General features: G+C 48.7%; 1 pseudogene; it reads right to left on the reverse strand.

Moving 5' to 3' along the window:
* Positions 1-2,728: 2,728 nt before the first annotated feature.
* On the reverse strand, positions 2,729-11,337 carry LOC123101268 (uncharacterized; annotated as a pseudogene).
* Between the last annotated feature and the right edge of the window lie 8,820 nt (positions 11,338-20,157).

Consider the following 20,157-nt stretch of genomic DNA (forward strand, 5'->3'; position numbering starts at 1 on the left):
CATGGCACGCCTCGGCCGAAAACCTAGCTCCTAATTCTATCTTCCCCTTTCCTTGTTCGACCTAGAACTCGCAACCGAACGTAGCCGTCACCGCATCGCCATCATCGTCGTGGCCACCATCGTCCCCACTGGTTGAAACTTCGCCAGGAGACACGACGGCCTCGTCTACTTCGACTACGGCCACCAGATTCAGCCGGGGCACCGTCAAGCTTCGGGATCGACCGCTTCTTCCTGCTTCGATCACCGAAGTTTCGCACCGAATCCAATGCCTCTGCTACTCCTAAGCCACTCACCGAGCCATCTTGAGCTCCAAGGTGAACCTCCCCTCCGTTCCCCCTCGCATCGACCTTGATTTGCGTTGTATAATGCCGCCTCACTGCCGTGGTCGCGTCCGTCCGCCTCCACTCCTCACAACCCGTCGTGGCGGCCCACTCCCTCGCTCCCCTGCAGCCGCCCCCGCGCTCGCCCGCACGTCCGCTCGCCGCTGCCTCCCGCGCCCACTCGCATGCGCCTCGCCCTGGCCTCACCTCCGACTGCCGCTGACACGTCCGTCATCGCCAACTCCCAGCCACCTCACGCAGCGCGCCTAGTCCCGTGTCAACTACACCTCGGTGCGCTGGCTCGCTCGGCCGCACGCCCACGCGTGCCACGCCGCAGTCGCCCGTGGCCCTGCCGTTGTTCTGCTGCTCCCTGTACTGCCGTGGCGTCGCGTCCGCTCGCTGCTGCTCTGTTTCTGCTGCCGCCGCTGCTTCCGCCTTGCTCTACTACTTATTACTGCTACTCCCACATGCTGCGTCGCTGCCGCCGGTGTCCGCGCGCCGCCGGCCGCCGCTCCATGTCCTAGCCACCGACCGTTGCTCCCACCCAGCGCTGGCGGACTCTGGCCGCCGTGCCCGTGTGCGTGTGTGAGCACAACGCTGGATGTGTCTCTCGCACGTACGACCGGCCCTTGCTTGCTAGCAGTAGTAGTGGGTCCCTTCTAATTAGATTAGATAAATCCTTTAGAATTTATTAAAACACTAACATGTGGGACCATGTACTGTTCACTTTGACCGGTCAATGTTGACCGGGTCAACTCTGTACACTGCCCCACTTGTCTTACACACTGGGTACGAATTCCTGTGTACACTTAGCTTTTGTTCAATTTAATTCGAAATTAAATTATTAGTAATAATTTCAGAATATTATGAAAACCTTGAAAATCATAGAAAATAACCGTAGTTCGGATGAAAAAGTTGTATACATGAAAGTTGCTCAGAAAAATCCAACGAATCCGAATACGCAATAATTTTTTGTTGTTGTATCAGACGCAATAATTTTTTGTTGTTGTTGCTCTTAACCCCTTTCACCTTTTGATTAGGTATCGAATGATTGTCTGCCCGTTAAAACTTCTCATGGTACCTTCATACTTTGCTCTCGATGTTTTGTTAAATTTCAACTCGAGAGATACTTCTGTCACATTCCCTGCATTGTTCACCAGAAAAATTAACCCTATGAGGGTCAGTTCACCCGAAGTTACTCTTTACTTCCCCACTTAAATCTCGGGATGAGATTTCTTGTAGTGGAGGAGATTTGTAACACCCCGATAGTTAAGCTACAGTAATCCCCTTCTAATGATGCCTTATCATCATTGTTACTGTTGCTAATATCACTTTGATTCAAATCCAGTCCAAATTTTAAATTCAAATTAAAGTCAAATTTCAAACTTCTCAAATATGCAAAATAAAATGTTCGCATTATTATACAAATTCCCCTGATCATTTGTCATGTTGAAACCAACAACATTTGACTCACCAATTAATTCCTAATAAAAATATAAAGTGGTCCAACTCCAACAAACGTAAGCTTTTCAAAATAAACAATTAATTATGAGTTCCCAAATGACTCAAAACATTATGTGCCGCTCCAAGATATTGCGCTTGAATTTTGTGCCAAGTTTCTAGCTCCACTAAATTCATTTGCTATAGCAGCTAAATAGAAAACAGTGGTAGAAATGTAAAGAAAAGAGAAAAGAGAAAGAGGATATAGAGGACCTAATCGACTGGCACTATGGACCATCTTGCAAAAGGGAAGGCCCAGCCCACCTCCACCTCATCCCCAACCTCGCTACAGGAGGCGGGGGAATCGTGGCGGCCATCCACCGGCATGGCCGCGCCATGCCGTGCGTGGCGGCCATCCAGCACACCCCGGTGCTCTACAAAACACTGCGGCACGCCTCGGCCAAAACCCTAGCTCCTAATTCTATCTCCCCCTTTCCTTGTTTGACCTAGAACTCGCAACTGAACGTACCCGTCACCGCATCGCCATCGTCGTCGTGGCCACTGTCGTCCCCACTGGCTGAAACTTTGCCAGGAGATGCGACGGCCTCGTCTACTTCGACTACGGCCACCAGATTCAACCGGGGCACCGTCAAGCTTTGGGATCGACCGCTTCTTCCTGCTTCGGTTGCCAAAGTTTCGCACCGAATCCAATGCCTCTGCTGCTCCTAAGCCGCTCACCGAGCCATCTCGAGCTCCGAGGTGAGCCTCCCCTCCGTTCCCCCTCGCACCGACCTTGATTTGCACACTATAATGCCGCCTCACTGCCGTGGTCGCGTCCGTCCGCCTCCACTCCTCACAACCCGTCATGGCGTCCCACTCACTCGCTCCCCTGCAGCCGCCCCCGCGCTCGCCCGCACGTCCGCTCGCCGCGGCCTCCCGCGCCCACTCGCGTGCGCCTCGCCCCGGCCTTACCTCCGACTGCCGCTGACACGTCCGTCGTCGCCTGCTCCCAGCCACCTCACGCAGCGCGCCCAGTCCCGTGTCCACTGCGCCTTGGCGCGCTGGCTCGCTCGGCCGCACGCCCACGCGTGCCGCGCCGCAGTAGCCCGCGGCCCTGCCGTTGTTCTGCTGCTCCCTGTATTGTCGTGGCGTCGCGTCCGCTCGCTGCTGCTCTGTTTCTGCTGCCGCCGCTGCTTCCGCCTTGCTCTGCTACTTATTGCTGCTACTCCCGCCTGCTGCATCATCACCGCCGATGTCCGCGCGCTCCCGGCCGCCACTCCCTGCGCTAGCCAATGGCCGTTGCTCCCACCCAGCGCCGGCGGACTCTGGCCGCCGTGCCCGTGTGCGTGTGTGAGCACAGCGTTGGCTGTGTCTCTCGCACGTACGACCGACCCTTGCTTGCTAGCAGTAGTAGTAGGTTTAGTTTAGTATTAAATCAATGCTATTAAGCCTGTTAGCAAATGACAAGTGGGTCCCTTCTAATTAGATTAAATAAATCCTTTAGAATTTATTAAAACACTAACATGTGGGACCCCGTACTGTTCACTTTGACCGGTCAATGTTGACCGGGTCAACTCTGTACACTGCCCCACTTGTCTTACACACTAGGCACGAATTCCTGTGTACACTTAGCTTTTGTTCAATTTAGTTCGAAATTAAATAATTAATAATAATTTCAGAATATTGTGAAAACCTTGAAAAATAACCGTAGTTCGGATGAAAAAGTTGTATACATGAAAGTTGCTCAGAAAAATCCAACGAATCCGAATACACGGTCCGTTCATCTGTCACATGCCCCTAGCATGCTGAACATGGAACATTCCCCCTCCGGTCATCTGTTTGACACAGGTCCGGAACCAGGAACACCTTCTCGGTTGAATTCCCCCTTCACCTATAACGTCTAGGACTGCGTTAGAACACATCTCGCTATGCCTGTTGTCCTGATATGCACTTGCTTGCTATGTATTTACTCTTTCTCCCCCCTCTTCTCTTCGGTAGTCCCCGTGGCGGTTGCCGATACCGCTGTGATCAACTACATCATCGACGACCCCTCCTTCTTGTCTGAGCAACCAGGCAAGCCCCCCCCCCTTTGATCATCCCGATATCACCCATTCCATTCTCTCATGCTTGCATTAGATTTTGCTACTGTAATTATTTGCTCCTATTCTGATGCATAGCCTGCTTTTGGGACCTGCTCATTGTACCTTACCTGCTTATCCTAAACTGCTTAGTATAGGTTGGTTAGTGATCCATCAGTGACCCCCACCTCGTCCTTGTTGCCCCTGCTTCATCATTGAAGACCCGATCAACGGGACCGAAGACCAGGCCCCGGCATCGCACATCACTTTCCTCTTAGTTGCTCGACACTACTGGGTTACTATCGAGTATCGAGGGTGAGACCTCTACAGCACTTCTGATGTTAACCCTATAGTGTAGATATTCGGTCGTGGTCATCGAGGGTGACTCTGCCTTAACCACTTCCGATACGACTCTGTCGTGCAATCCCTCAACTGTGAACCTCGGGGGTGGTTCCTCTTACGTTCACCTTGATGATTACGTCAAGTGGAATTCACCGGGGGTGATTCCTCGGGTTTTCCCCTTGATGTTTGGACACACGGATACTTGGACTTTACCACCGATGCTTGGAAAGACGGGTCGGCCCTGAGGGGTACCCACGCGAGCTTAAATGCGAGTGATGTGGAGTCGGGTTGACCTGGGTGGTGCCCGCGAGATAATTACGAGGCGTGGCCGGGCATTCTTAGACCTTGCCGCAAGTCCTTGAGGCGGGGCGATGGGGTCACATCTTTCTTGAGTCTCTGCTTGTTACCGCGCGTTCGTAATCCACTACGATTTGGATATTTGATCCGAGGGGGCTCTGGCCTGATAGCACTAACCATCACGTGGGCATATTATGGGCGTTCTGCGTCGTATGCATCAGCCAAAGCTTAATAGACGTCAGCGATTGAGCGGCGCGCGCCGGGTTGGACTGCGTAAGCACCTGCCTTTTTGAAGGAGGTAGCTAGGTCTGCTCACCGGCTGCGTTCGCAACGTGCAGGAGTTCCCGGGGAGATGGCCCATGACCCCTGGGGGCATAGATTTAGTCCGGCGTGCTTGACCTCTCTATTAAGCCTAGGCCGGGTTGCGGCGTATTGTTTGGCTGAGGCCGGGCATGACCCAGGAAAGTATGTCCGGCCAGAGTTAATCGAGCGTGGTGGGTAAGTTGGTGCACCCCTGCAGGGAAGAAAACATCTATCGATAGCCTGTCCTACGGTAACGGACACTTGGAGTTGTATCCCGATCGATACAACTAGAACTGGATACTTGTGATGAGAATTGGTTTATGATGAAAACTGCATAGTATGGCTCTAGGATTGCTTTCTCGCAAGGAGTCAAGAAAGGATCTCTCGCCGAGGTTGATAACACTTCTACTACTTTGCTTTATGCTACTCTACTCCCTCCTGTTGCTGCAAGATGGTGGTTTCCAGAAAATGCTACTCTTCGATAGGCTAGGCTTTCCCCTTCTCTTCTGGCATTCTGCAGTCCAGTGCACAGTTACAACCCTTTTCATTGATACCGATGCATATGGAGTGTAGATCCTTGCTGGCGAGTACTTTGGATGAGTACTCACGGTTGCTTTGCTCCCCCCTTTCCCCCTTTCTTCTTATTTCCGGTTGATGCAACCAGATGCTGGAGCCCAGGAGCCAGATGCCACCTTTAACGACTGCTACTACCCTGAGGGTGCCTACTACTACTCGGAGGCCGCCGACGACCAGGAGTAGTTAGGAGGCTCCCAGGCTAGAGGCCTTGCCTTTTCGATCATTGTTGCTTTTGTGCTAGCCTTCTTAACGCAAACTTGTCTAACTCATGTCTGTACTCAGATATTGTTGCTTCCGCTGACTCTTGTGTATTCGAGCTTATGTATTCGTGCCCTCGAGGCCCCTGGCTTGTAATATAAAGCTTGTATTATTTTAATTTGTGCCTAGAGTTGTCTTGTGATATCTTCCCGTGAGTCCTTGATCTTGATCGTACCCATTTTCGTGTATGATTGGTGTACGGTCAAATCGGGGGCGTCGCAAGGTGTTCTTGAGCTTGATGAGCTGGTGATAGGTGGGAACCCAATGAACGAGTTCACGCTCGAAGGTGGCCCGATCTTCACGTCATAGGATCGAATCGGGATAACTAGCTGCAAGCAGCCGAGATAACTAGCTTTATACCTGATAAGGTTGGATGCAACCCATACGTTGGGGATGGCTGACCGAAGCTACAAGAACTCCAACCCGCTGTCCGAACAATCGCAGAACCACAAACTGGGACTAATCCACACAAAACGGCCGGAACCGTAGAGCATGAACTAGGGGGAACCTGAGGCTCCTTCTCGCGAATCCAAATGAAATCACAAGAGCAAAGGTAGCAAGATCTCTCATATCTCTCTAGCAGTCTTGCTGCATAAGCTTGTAGCTGAATGGTTTGACATAAGGTTTTCTAGAGGATGGGGAGATGGGGTTTTATAGCAGGGACAACCCCCCTAGCTAGGTGTGAAAATGGTTTCAAAAGTAAGCAGGTTTGCATGACTTTATTGGGTGAATAAGCAGTCAACTTTGGGAGTTGTTGCAGAGCTCCTCGGAAATTCGCGAAGTCTTGATAGGCTGTACACCTTCCACGAGAATGGCTAGAACTTTTGACTCACAACTCCAAATGATGTGAGGTTTTTTGCATTGGAAAGATAATTTGATGTAGCTTCTATTGATGTACCCCTATGGCCCCGTATCTCCATAACATGGGTGTGCCACACCAAAACATGAGAGGTAAAAACTGACAGCATCAGCTTCATTTGCAACTTGTTCCTCCAAAGTGGTTGCTTCAAGAGCTCATAGGTTGTTGGATTGCTTCCATGTTATGTCTAAGTTCAACCATCAACAATGGAGATGAAATCATAGTTGTGTCATCAAGGTTACAAGGTAAACTTAAGTTAGCGTTCACCTGGTCACTTATTTGTTTGGCGCGACTTCTTGTGATTGGACCTATAATTGTTGGAGACTTGTCGATGGTTGTGGTGTCCTCGTCATCCTCCCCCACTTGAAGAGGAGTCGTCCTCGACTCTGATGGTCCAAAGTATGGAGAGAGGTGGGACACATTGAAAGTTGGACTAACACCATAATCCATCGGAAGGTCAATCTTGTAGGCGTTGTCATTGATCTTTGCAAAAACTTTGAATGGACCATCTCCACGTGGCTGCAACTTGCATTTGCGTTGATTTGGGAAACGATCCTTCCGCTGGTGTACCCACACAAGATCACCTTCTTCAAACAACACCTTCTTTCTTCCCTTGTTTGCTCGTTTTGCATATTGTTCAGTCATCTTCTCAATATTTTCCTTGGTCTTCTCATGAATTTTCTTCACGAAGTCAGCACGCTTACTTGCATCAAGATTGGTTCGCTCCTGCAATGGTAAAGGCAAAAGATCTATGGGAGCAGCAGGTTTGAAACCATAAACAATTTCAAAAGGACAAAATTTAGTGGTCGAATGTACTGCCCTGTTGTATGCAAACTCCACGTGGGGGAGACATTCTTCCCACATCTTCAATTTTTCTTTAAAACTGCTCTCAGCATCATGGATAGCGTGCGGTTGACAACTTCAGTTTGTCCATCCGTTTGTGGGTGGCATGTAGTGGAAAAGAGAAGCTTTGTCCCTAGCTTTGCCCACAACGTTTTCCAAAAATAGCTCAGAAACTTGGTGTCACGATCTGAAACAATAGTGCGTGGTACTCCATGTAGCCGCACGATTTCCCTGAAAAACAAATCAGCAATGTGTGAAGCATCATCGCTCTTATGACACGGGATAAAATGAGCCATCTTGCTAAACCTATCAACCACCACAAAAACTGAATCACTCCCCCTCTTAGTGCGTGGTAATCCAAGAACAAAATCCCTAGAAATCTCTTCCCAAGGTGTACTAGGAATGGATAAGGGCGTATAAAGTCCATGAGGGTTTAAACGCGACTTAGCTTTGCGGCAAATCTCACAATGTAGTATGTAGCTGACAACATCACGTCTCATCCTTGGCCAAAAGAAATGGTCAATCAGCACACTCTCAGTTTTCTTTTCTCCAAAATGTCCCATGAGACTACCAGCATGAGCCTCCTGCAAAAGCAACAAACGAACAGAGCAATCTGGGATGCACAATTTGTTAGCTCGAAACAAGAATCCATCATGCAAGTGAAATTTTTCCCAACCTTTACCCTCATTACACTATGAGTGTGATTTAGCAAAATATGGGTCATTGGCATATAATTCTTTGATGCTTTGCAGCCCAAGAATTTTAGTATCAAGTTGTGAGAGTAAAATATGGCGTCTAGACAAAGCATCAATAACAACATTATCTTTTCCTTTCTTATACTTGACAATATAGGGAAAAGATTCTACGAATTCACTGCATTTTGCATGTCTAAGTTCAGTTTTTGTTGACCCCTAAGGTGCTTTAAAGATTCATGGTCGGAATGTATCACAAATTCTTTAGGCCACAAATAATGTTGCCATGTTTCCAAAGATCTCACAAGTGCATATAATTCTTTGTCATAAACTAAATAATTTAGAGTTGGACCACTTAGCTTCTCACTAAAATATGCAATAGGCCTGCCTTCTTGCATTAGTACACCTCCAATACCAACACCACTTGCATCACATTCAATTTCAAAAGTCTTACCAAAGTTGGGTAGTGCAAGCAATGGTGCAGATGTCAATTTTTCTTTCAGCTCTTGGAAGGCCTTCTCTTGTGCATTTGCCCACTTGAAGGGAACATCTTTCTTGGTTAGCTCATTCATTGGGGCAGCAATGGTGCTGAAGTCCTTCACAAACCGACGGTAGAAACCAGCAAGGCCAAGAAAGCTTCGTACTTGGCTTACATTTTGTGGAGGCATCCACTCACGGATGGCCTTGACCTTCTCCTCATCTACCTCCACACCTTGACCTGAAACAACAAAGCCAAGAAACACAACTTTTTCTATGCAAAATGTGCACTTTTCCTTGTTAGCATATAATTTCTCCTCTCTTAGGACAGCAAGCACACACCGAATGTGTTCAACATGTTCATCCAAAGTTTTGCTATAAATCAGGATGTCATCAAAGTAAACAACCACAAACTTGCCAATGAACATTCTAAGCACATGATTCATTAATCTCATGAAAGTACTAGGTGCATTTGTCAATCCAAATGGCATAACTAACCACTCATACAAACCAGATTTTGTTTTGAAAGCAGTTTTCCATTCATCACCCTCTCTCATTCTAATTTGATGGTAGCCACTTCGCAAGTCAATTTTAGAAAAGATGGTGGCGCCACTAAGTTCATCAAGCATATCATCAAGCCTAGGTATGGGGTGCCTATACCTCACGGTGATGTTGTTAATAGGCCTACAATCACAACACATTCGGGAAGATCCATCTTTTTTGGCACTAAAAGAACGGGTACAGCACAAGGAGAGAGACTTTCCCTTACATAACCTTTGTTTAGTAGGCCTTCAACTTGTCGCTGAATCTCCTTGGTTTCCTCCGGATTTGTGCGGTATGGTGGTCGGTTCGGCAATGGGGCTCCTGGAACCAAATCAATTTGGTGTTCAATGCCTCTTTGTGGTGGCAGCCCTGGTGGTATCTCCTCGGGGAACACATCTTCATACCCCTGCAAAATTTCAACAACAACACTAGGAGTGGTGGAGGTTAATTCATTAGTAGAAAGAAAATTGTCCTTGTACAAAAGTACAAAGAACACGGAATTGGGTTCTCTCAACTCTCTCATGTCCCTTTTCCTAGCCATCATAACTAATCCCTGTTTTTCCCATGTCTTGGTCAATTTAAGCTGTGGGGTTTTATTTGGCTTTGGATTCTCTCGCTCACTATGTTGGTGGATGTCACTCAAGTGTTTCTCGCTCACTCTCTCTCTTTCCTTTTTCAGATCATCCATCAATATTTCTTCGGGTGTCAAAGGGAGCAAAGATATGCGCTCTCCCTCGTATTGGAATGAGAGACGATTAGTACGGCCGCTGATTTGCACATCATGATCATACAACCAAGGTCTTCCCAACAGCAATTGGCATGCTTGCATTGGCACCACGTCACATTCCACTTGATCCCGGTACTTCCCAATGGAAAACTGAACGGTGACAATGTTGCTTACTCGAAGTGTACCACAATCATTGAGCCATTGCATCTTATATGGACTTGGGTGCCTTCTTTGTTTCAGTCCCAACTTCTCTACCAAATCTGAACTTGCAATGTTGTTGCAACTGCCATTGTCAACAATAATTCTGCAAACCTTGTCCTTGATGGTGCCACGGGTGTGAAAAATATTATGTCGCTGCCTTTCTCTTCTCTAGCTGCATTAACACTAAGCACACGACGAGAAACAAAGCAATCTCCCATGTCGGCCTGAATATCACAACCACTCTTCTCGCCCTCTTCATCCTCATGATCACCCGATGCTCCATTATCTTCATGCTCACTCTCAGATTCCCATTCACCTTGTTCATTCACAAAGAGAACTCTCTTGTTTCGACATTCAGAAGAAATGTGACCATGCCCTTTGCACTTCCAACACTCAATATCTCGGCTTCGAGATGATGGTACAGCCGTGGGGTTAGAGGTACTTCCAGCAGCAGAAGGAGCACGCTTGTCCACATTCCTAGGGGCTGGTGATGATGCCGATGAAGCCGCTGTTCGCCGGGTGGCAGTAGGGTGTGAAGTATGCTGAAACTGAGAACCACCATGAGAGGCACTTGGCTGCAACCTTTGCCATGGTGTGGTGGTGCGGTTATGAGATATCCGTCCATGACCACTCCGCTGCACCTTCCTCTCCGTGCGCTTTGCTTGCTCCAAAATATCTTGTAGAGTGTTATAGGGAAACATCTCCACAAAATCAGAAATTTCATTGTCGAGACCATGCAAAAATCTTGCCATCTTTGACTCCTCATCTTCATGAATACGAGCACGAACCAACAACAATTCCATCTCTTTATAGTACTCATCCACCGTGCGCGTACCTTGGCTGAGACGCTGCAATCTGTTTCGGAGATCTCTTTGATATTGTGAAGGAACAAACCTTCGCCTCATGGCTTGTTTCATCTCTTCCCAAGTGTCAATGTGATCACGGCCTAGCAGCAGTTGATTTTCTTGTAGTTGATTCCACCAAGTGAGTGCATAACCAGAAAACTCAACACAAGCAAGGTTTACTCTCTTCGGATCTGCAAGGTTATGGATACGAAAAATCTGATCACACTGCTCTTCCCAATCAAAATATGCATCGGGGTCTTCCTTTCCTGTGAACTTGGGGATATGCAACTTGATTCTTGCTATGTCATCTCGACCATCTCGATCACGACGTTCTGCACGACGCCCATCTTCAGCAGCATGACGGTATGGGACACCATCATAATCATCAAAATCATCTCCATGACCACGATCAACACGCTCATGAGGGTCATAGTAGTGCCCACGAGGACCATGCCCTTCCCCTCGAAGTTGTCCTCCTCGCTGCCCTCCATGAGCAGCAACACCACGCCCATGAGCAGCAGCCACATGTCCACCATGGCTGTTGTTATCATCCTCCAAGTCACCATCCACAACAGCATGCACGAAATTTTCATCCCCAACTTCGTCAAGTGGGTCAATAGGGTGTTGTCGGTGTCGAACCCTATCGCCACCTGCTGGAGGTCGCTCGTGAAACATCCTTCCAAGGTCTCGAACCATGTTCTATAATTCCTGAAAATCAGCACGTGTGACCGGGGCATCTTCTTCCCCATGGTTTTCTCCATGAACACTCGATCTAGATCCTGCCATGTTAGTAAGGCCAGAAGTGGAATATGATAATTTTGTGGAATCACACAACCTCACCTCTTACTCACCAAAGTTCTTATGAGTTCACATCAGATTGTGCTTCTCCCAGATGTGTTCAAGCGATTGAAAGACAGGGATCAAAGAACTAGCTTCAGTTTTTGGTGGAGCTCGGTGGGGTAAACAAAAAGGGGCTTGTGCTGAAATCAAGTTGATGCAAACCAAGAAAAATATGTGGATGGATCTGCTGCACCTTTGCACCAAGATTGAAAAACACAACACACAAGCTTCTGAAATTTTTTCTATCAAGCTGAAACTTTTGGATCTTACACAAGACTTTCTTTTTCTCTCTTGACTTTTTTCCACTGTTTTTTTTCTCTCTTTGATTTTTTTGCCACTATTTTCTCTCTCTTTTTCCAAAGCACAACAACCAAATCTGAAAACAACTATGAAGATGAACTTGGTGCAGATCTAAAAGATGAAGAACATGCAAGGTATGCAACAACAAGATCTCAGCACCAACAAGGCTTGGATTTATTTTTGGTGGGGCTTTGGACTTTTAGGATAGAAAATATAGCATGAAAAACACTCGATCTAAAGGGATGATAGCAAGATAAAATTGGATAACAGATCCTACCGTGTCAACGAAGCTCTGATACCAGATGATAGGTGGGAACCCGATGAACGAGTTCACGCCCGAGGGTGGCCCGATCTTCACGTCGTAGGATCGAATCGGGAGGGATAACTAGCTGCAAGCAGCCGGGATAACTAGCTTTATACCTGCCAAGGTTGGATGCAACCCGTACGTTGGGGATGGCTGACCGAAGCTACAAGAACTCCAACCCGCTGTCCGAACAATCGCAGAACCACAAACCGGGACTAATCCACACAAAACGGCCGGAACCGTAGAGCACGAACTAGGGGGAACCAGAGGCTCCTTGTCACGAATCCGAATGAACTCACAAGAGCAAAGGTAGCAGGATCTCTCTAGCAGTCTTGCTGCATAAGCTTGTAGCTGAATGGTTTGACAAAAGGTTTTCTAGAGGATGGGGGAGATGGGGTTTTATAGCAGGGACAACCCCCTTAGCTAGGTGTGAAAATGGTTTCAAAAGTAAGCAGGTTTGCATGGCTTTCTTGGGTGAATAAGCAGTCAACTTTTGGAGTTGTTGCAAAGCTCCTCGGAAATTCGCGAAGTCTTGACAGTCTGGACACCTTCCACGAGAATGACTAGAACTTTTGACTCACAACTCCAAATGATGTGAGGTTTTTGCATTGGAAAGATAATTTGATGTAGCTTCTGTTGATGTACCCCTATGGCCCCGTCTATCCATAACATGGGTGTGCCACACCAAAACACGAGAGGTAAAAACTGACAGCATCAGCTTCACTTGCAACTTGTTTTCTCCAAACTTGTTCCTCCAAAGCGGTTGCTTCAAGAACTCATAGGTTGTTGGATTGCTTCCATGTTATACATAAGTTCAACCAACAACAATGGAGATGAAAGCATAGTGGTTTCATCAAGGTTACAAGGTAAACTTAAGTTAGCGTTCACCTGGTCACTTATTTGTTTGGCGCGACTTCTTGTGATTGGACATATAATTGTTGGAGACTTGTCGATGGTTATGGTGTCCTCATCAGCTGGTGGATGAGAGGATGGTCGGAATTCTCGATCTATTGTGGTGGCTAAGTCCTATATATAGTTGCCTTGGTCCTCTTCCCAAATGTAAGGCGGGAAGGGATCCCACAACGACCAAATTTGAAGGGAGACAGCTTGTACAAGCTATCCTGACAAAAGTAGTTTTCGCCTGCAAAAGGCTCTGGTGATGACGCTGCCTCCATCCTGTCGTCTTGGAGGTCTTGGTCTTGTTGCACCAATATGGAAACCTTTGCTTGATTCCTCGGGACTCCGTGCCTGCGCTTGGCTCCTTGTCACCAAAGGGGAAACTGGTACACTGCGCCCCCTGGCGCCCACCTGGCCTTGGTCATCATGGCTCACGTCATGTGAACCTCGCGAGGTGCACCTTGCCTTGATATCTCCGCTCGCCAGGGAGGTCTTGGTGTCGTCAGCCTTGCAAGGGTCTTGGTTTGTTGTTGTTGAAGCCTAGTGAGGCCGCCCCCAGGGAGGTCTTGGTGTCGTCGGCCTCGCGAGGGTCTTGGTTTGTTATTGCTGAAGCTGGGCCGTACCGGGCCATCGATGGGGCCACGTCGCGGGCCGCAGGCAAGCAAGTCTGGGTACCCCCGTTCCTAGGACATCGATAGTAGCACCCGGGCCCAAGGCACGCTCGAACTTGGCTTCGAGGCGAAGCCAAAGGGCAAGTGCGGAGCGCCGCAGGCCCCAACCGCCCGTGGCCTCAGTTGACACATGGCGATTAATGGGACGTGGGCACCTACATTCCCACGCTGCCTCGACAACCGTTCGACTTCAAGAGACCCTGCTGCATGTAGAGAAAACCATCATTATGCGCAATCATGGAGGCCAGCGGTTGGCCTCCTTCCGGCTATAAATGAGGAGAGGGGCGGAGCCCCCCTTGCTCATCTTCGTTTTCTTGCAATCCGCTTCTTCTTATTCCTTGTCTCTCCATCTTGCTGTAGCTCCCATGGCGCCGATCAGGAGGTTTTCAACGGCAGAGAAGGGAAAGGCCCCTCGGGAGGGGCCTGAACCACTTCCGCCGAACAAAAAGGTTCAGACGCCCTCGCAATGCTGGGGAGAGATAGGAGGTGACGCGGCCCTGGTACGAGCGGCCACCGCCTGGCTTCCCGCTCCCTCTGTACGCCCGAGCGCAAGGCCCCCGAGAGGGTGGCAGCGCACAGCGCCGCGCGGGCCACGACCACGGGGCCAAGCTGAGGCTGCGCGACTGAGCAGCCCGCGAACCCATGCCAAGGGCACCTCGCGCGAGTTTTTGATATGGGCGGCAATACCGCTGCGCACTTTGATCTGGTTCCCGCGGTTCTTCACTAAGGAGATGCCGCCGAGGGGGCAGCTTGAGTTGTGGCTGCAGCACGCCTGGTGCTGCATCCTAGCCACGGGGGCGGAGGGCGAGGCCGTCACTCCGGGCGGCATCTTCATGAACCGAGGATGGGGCGAGGTTGCCCACACCTGCCGAGCTGACGGGGCCCTCGCCATCCACTTCGAGTACAATGGCACTTCCACGCTGTTCTTCAAGGTCTTCGATGAGGAAAGCTGCCGCCTGGAGTGCTGCCCTTGTGAAGCCACCAGCATGGCGCGACAACGGGCGCTGAGCCTGCCTCTGGCCCTACCGACAGCTCCTCCAGCAGCAGTGGCGACTCCTAAGGAGTCCAGCAACTCTCCCAAGCCTAGCGAGTCTTCGGAGTCGAGCGACGAGGGCAACGTGCCTCCAAGCGCTCGCCGTGCTCGGTGCGCGGCAGCGGCATCCGCTCGACATCGACTGACATAGGTTTTGTTTAAGCATCACTTCAGTCATTCTGACTGGTTCTCTTGGACCCCACTTAACAGTACGGTGGTTCCTATGACTCAACACAGAAGAAAGAGAACTACGAAAGATCTAAGACTTCGAGCTCCATAGGCTTCATGTGGTGTCTTCTCTTGTCATAGTCCTCAATGTGAATATCTTCATATACCACCTTTGACTTCAATGTCTTCATACATTTTTAGGGGTCATCTCTGGTAGGAAAACCGAATCAATGAGGGACTTCTACCTGTGTTATCCTGCAATTCTCACAAACACATTAGTCCCTCAACTAGGTTTGTCGTCAATACTCCAAAACCAACTAGGGGTGGCACTAGATGCACTTACAATCTCCCCCTTTTTGGTGATTGATGACAAACTAGTTGAAGTTTTCAACGGGGAATATAATCTGTGAAATTGTAAAGGATAAGGAATTGTCTTCATAAGTTGCAAGGGCTCCCCGTGAAGATGTGCATATAAGTAATTTGCTTTTGGAATGCAAATGCACATGGCAGGTTGTACTTGTGGATATCCACTTCAACTTATCATGACAATCCACTATGCATGTGAAAGTAAAGATAATGACATGCATAATGGAAAATGGACTTCTGCAGAATGATCTAAGTGCGGAATTTATCGTCGCACATGCGGAATTTATCATCGCAACACAAGGTGGAAAATAAGTAGCAGACGACCATCGAGTTTAAGTGTTACAACTCAAAGAACCAATTGTAGCAAAACGAGAGTTGTAAGCATGAAGCAAAATATAAAGCACCCGCCCATATGGACCCGCTTGAAGACTATCAACCTCATATGCTTCTTCCCCTTTTGTTAGTAAGGACCAAAAAGGTTTGAAGACATAGAGCATGTACTCGTTCCCATGAGGATTAGGTGAAGCGGTAGGGTCATTGGTGGTGTTTGGCGGTGCTAAAGAGCTTGGAGCAGAGTCGAAGTGTGCTGAAGGAGGTGGCGGTGAAGTAGCATCGTCTTCATCCTTGATCACTCTAGCATTCACAGTTGCAGCAGAGGAAGAGAACTCAGAGTCTTCAAGGGATGGAGTTCGTCGCAGCACTGCCCTTCGAGGAGGTGTGGAGTCAAACTTGAATCGCTCAGTGAAGCCATCCTCTTGAAGATCATCTTCAGAACACATCAGCGTTAGCCCTTTCCATGTGCGGCGAGAGGTTTCATGGGCAATAAAAGCATTCTTGGTGGCAAGATTGCGAATGCGATTAACATCCACCAAGAGGCTTTGCATCTGACGCTTCAGCCAGTCATGATGCCTATCCTGTTTATGATGAAGAGCCATAAGAAGCTCTCGGTCGTTGAGAACACGAGTGCGCTTATTGGGTCGTGGAGCAGTTGTACTGTCAGTGGCTTCAGTGAGAGCAGGATGCGGTGCACGTGTAGTGCCAGCCAAAGGATACACACGAGTTACGGCTTCCATGCCTTCAACGTTCTGAGTGAAACTTTGATGCTCTGCATTCTGAAGACTGAGAGGTTCCTTGGCAGGCTCAGGATAGATGGCTTCAATAGACATATCCACATCAGGCAAAAAGATCGGATGGTTGCAGGCCGAGGGCTGATATGAGATAGCGGAGTGAAGTTTGATCAGCCGCATCACCCAAGGGGCGTAGAACTTCAAACCAAACAGATCAGAGCCAGATGCAACAAGTTGGCGAATGAAGAAATCCTGTGTATTGAAGCATTTTCCATGAAGAATGTAGAAGACCAAAGTCTTCATTGCACCTTCCAACTTGGCATGGGGAGAATGTCCTTTGATTGGCCAGAGAGTTCGCCTTATGATGTGATAAATGGTTCTTGGCAGATACTCAAGGTCTTCAATGAAGAAGTCCGTGGGATAAGCAGCATCTTGGGGCAATGGCTTTATCATACTGAGCATCTGACTCATATTAGGTTCAGTCTTCTGAAAGATGCTCTCAATAGCTTCACTATGAAGCTGAGATCCATGCTCGTAGAGATCGCCAGGAGTGGGCAAACCAGTGAGCTCAATGATGTCAAAGGCTTTGGCTTCGTGATGAACGTTTCCTGTCATCCACTCCAGGACCCAAGTCTTCGGATCTCTGCTATACCCGCGGATGTGAAGTGTGGCATAGAATTGGAGCAGCAACTCTTCATTCCAATGCTCTTGGTCAGTGACGAACGGCAGTAGTCCAACCTCTTTGAAGCAATCCAGAGCTTCTTCCAGACAAGGCAGATCAGCTATTGCTTCAATGTCAAGGCGCTTGTGTGGGAAGATGCGACCTTGGTTGTAAAGAACGCATGAGTAATAGCTTCACTGCGGATAACTCCAGAACCGATCAGATGATATTCTTTCCCTGGAGTAGGGGTTCCTGGAGCAGTTGAAGAATGTGTTGTCTGCTCTGAAGCCATTGATATTGAAGGAGCCAGGTGCTGATGCAGGACCTGGGAACCTTGGCAATCTTGGGATTGGCTTCTGTACCTGAGGCCCGTGCTCAACATGATAGTCGAACTGGGGACCGGCAGCAGACTCAGGAACAGAAGTGGCGGGATCAGCGTCTTCGCTGACTTCTGGTGCTTTTGTTGGTGAGGGCTCCACATTAGCTTCAGCCATGACAGCGTCAGTGGCTTCAGTGGTGTTGGTGGTGGCAGCCTCAAGATGTTCAACCTCCACTTGACGAGCAGGAGGATCGGTCACGATCACGTTCTCCTCGAGAACTGCTTCTTGGTGGGACAGGGGAGTGGCAACTTGTGGGACTTCTTCTTCCGCGGCTGATGCAGTCGGATTGTCTTCAGCAGAGACTTGAGGCCTTGGACCTTTGCGAAGCCTGCGAAATGCGGGTGACGCCTGTGGAGTTGCTATTGGCTGGGCCTCAAGGTCTTCATTCTCTTGTGGGCGATCCACCCATGAAGCATCCTGTGCAATTGGCGTCAATGGACGACCAATGCTGATGAGTTCGCTGTGCGTTAGCACAGGCAATGATACCTGTTGGTGTTCTAGCCGAGGAAGGGCTGCATCATCTTCAACATGGTCATGATGACCAATGTCTTCAGCAGCGATGGGATCAGCTGCTGGAAAGTCTTCAGCTTCATGAGCCTCTGTGAAAGCAGGCTCATGGACAGTCTGTTGATGTTCTTGTGGATCGGCGTCGGGGTGAACCATGGAAATGGGTTCAACAATCAAGGGCTCTATGGGAGCAGCCCGTTCCTTCTTGGTCTTTCTTTTCTTCTTCGCGGGGGCAGTAGCAGAGGCTTCAGGATGTTTTGTCTTCCTTGCTTCAGCCTTAGCAGTCCTGGTCTTCTTCAGTTCTGAAGCGGTTGACCTGGCCTTTGGCTTTGGGCCAGTCATGCGAGTTGGGAAGATAAGGGGATCTGCCTCCTGCCGTGGTGCTTCATGTTCAGCCATAGCGGGCTTCTTTTGCTTCTTGGTAGCCATCCTGGGGTCGATGCCAGGACGCCCAAGGGCCTTGCGCTTCTCAGCCTCATTGTAGGCTTACACACACCTATCAGCTAGGACCTTCATGCGCTCACGAGAACCCTGAGCTTCTGCACGTTTCTTTAGAAAGGCTTCCTTGAGCTCGTGCGGCATAATCTTGAAATTCTTCACGTCTTGCACGCTGAGCTTGGCCATATGCTTCTTGAACTGAGATTTCTCAAAGTCAATCTTCTGCTTCAGTTCAACAATGCGATGGGCGATAGCTAACTCTGAAGCAATGGCGCCATGGAAGGCGACACTGAGGCCAATGGGTAGTTGGAGATCATCGAAGCTGATGTTTGGCGTGTCAAACCATTCATCAATGAAGTTGTGAATGATTGTTACATCAAAGAGAGGCAGATCATTGAAGATTTCTGCTTCTTCTTTGCTCTTGATGAGTTGCTCCAGAGCGTCATCTGCTAGATCTTCATCACATGACAGATCAATGGCATCATTGCACAGAATGACAGCAACTGTTAGCTCTTGGCTGGTGTGTGGCAGAGGCATCTTGACCTTCTGGGGCTTGGAGATGCGTGATAAATCTTCAGACTGAACACTGTCTTCAGGAGGTGCAGTTGCCAGTGGCTTCGCTCGTGAGATTTTTGGTGAAGGGGCAGGCTTTGAAGCTTTAGGATTCTTCAACTTCTTTGGCTTCGGCGCTGCAGGCGCTTCATCTGATTCAGCTTCAGCTACAGGCTCATTCACTACAGTCCCTTGAACCAAGATATGGGTGATGAGGCCTTCAAGGTTGTAGAAAGGACCGACGACATTGGGTTCTGCATCTCGTGTGCCATCAGCCCTTGGAGCTGAGGGACCAGGGTTGAAGTCTAGTCCGAATGTCTTCTTGTTTTGCTTCGCTGAGTTCTGGGCAAACTGGAAGTTGCGCTTGAACAGAATGTTGTCACGACACCATAGTAGTGACGATGGGTGTGCATCAGCAGGCTGTGGCCCACGGACCATGCAGGGATAGAAGCCTTGTTCAATGGCTTCATCTCTGGACCTAGGATGAAGATTCTTGTATAGGATGTCTCCCCATGGTCTCTTGATGGCATTTTTCTCAGCATATTCCTGGGTTACAAATCGGTATTTGAACCAGTGTTCTGCCCAATATCTTCGAATCCATTGGATTCGGGTCTTGCACTGATTGTAATCCTCTTCAGGATCTGTCTTGTACAGTTCTGAGAGGTCATCTGGCAGATCTCTAGATGTTTCTCCATGATGCTTTCTGCCACCCTTCCTTGCTGATTTCTCTGAAGCCATGAACTTTAAACTGAAAGGCTTCAACATGTTCAAAGGCTTCAAAGATTTTCGCTTGCTGGACAAACATGAACTTGCTTCGGGAGAATTTATATGATGCTGTAAGAGTTTTGCAAATGAATGCAGACTATGAGAACCAAGGGATTCTCCCACGGACATGTACCTGTGACAGCATTAAGGTGCGAGGGAAGGGGAAGAGGTCATATGCATTCTCAGAAGATTTTGAATATAAATCAGTTTAGAAGACATTGACCTCATCGTGCGAAGACATTCACTCATAGATAAGGAGTTGGTTCCAGATTTGTACGAATCCAGAGATCAGTACAAGTGAGGAATCTAACTACTTTGTGAAGCATAAGTGAATATACTAGGCATGTTATGAGATGCAGTATGAGAGAGATCTAACTTGTGTGAATAGAAATTGCTTGTGGTAGAAA

Source organism: Triticum aestivum, chromosome 5A (assembly GCF_018294505.1).
Source record: "Triticum aestivum cultivar Chinese Spring chromosome 5A, IWGSC CS RefSeq v2.1, whole genome shotgun sequence".
Lineage (NCBI taxonomy): Eukaryota > Viridiplantae > Streptophyta > Magnoliopsida > Poales > Poaceae > Triticum > Triticum aestivum.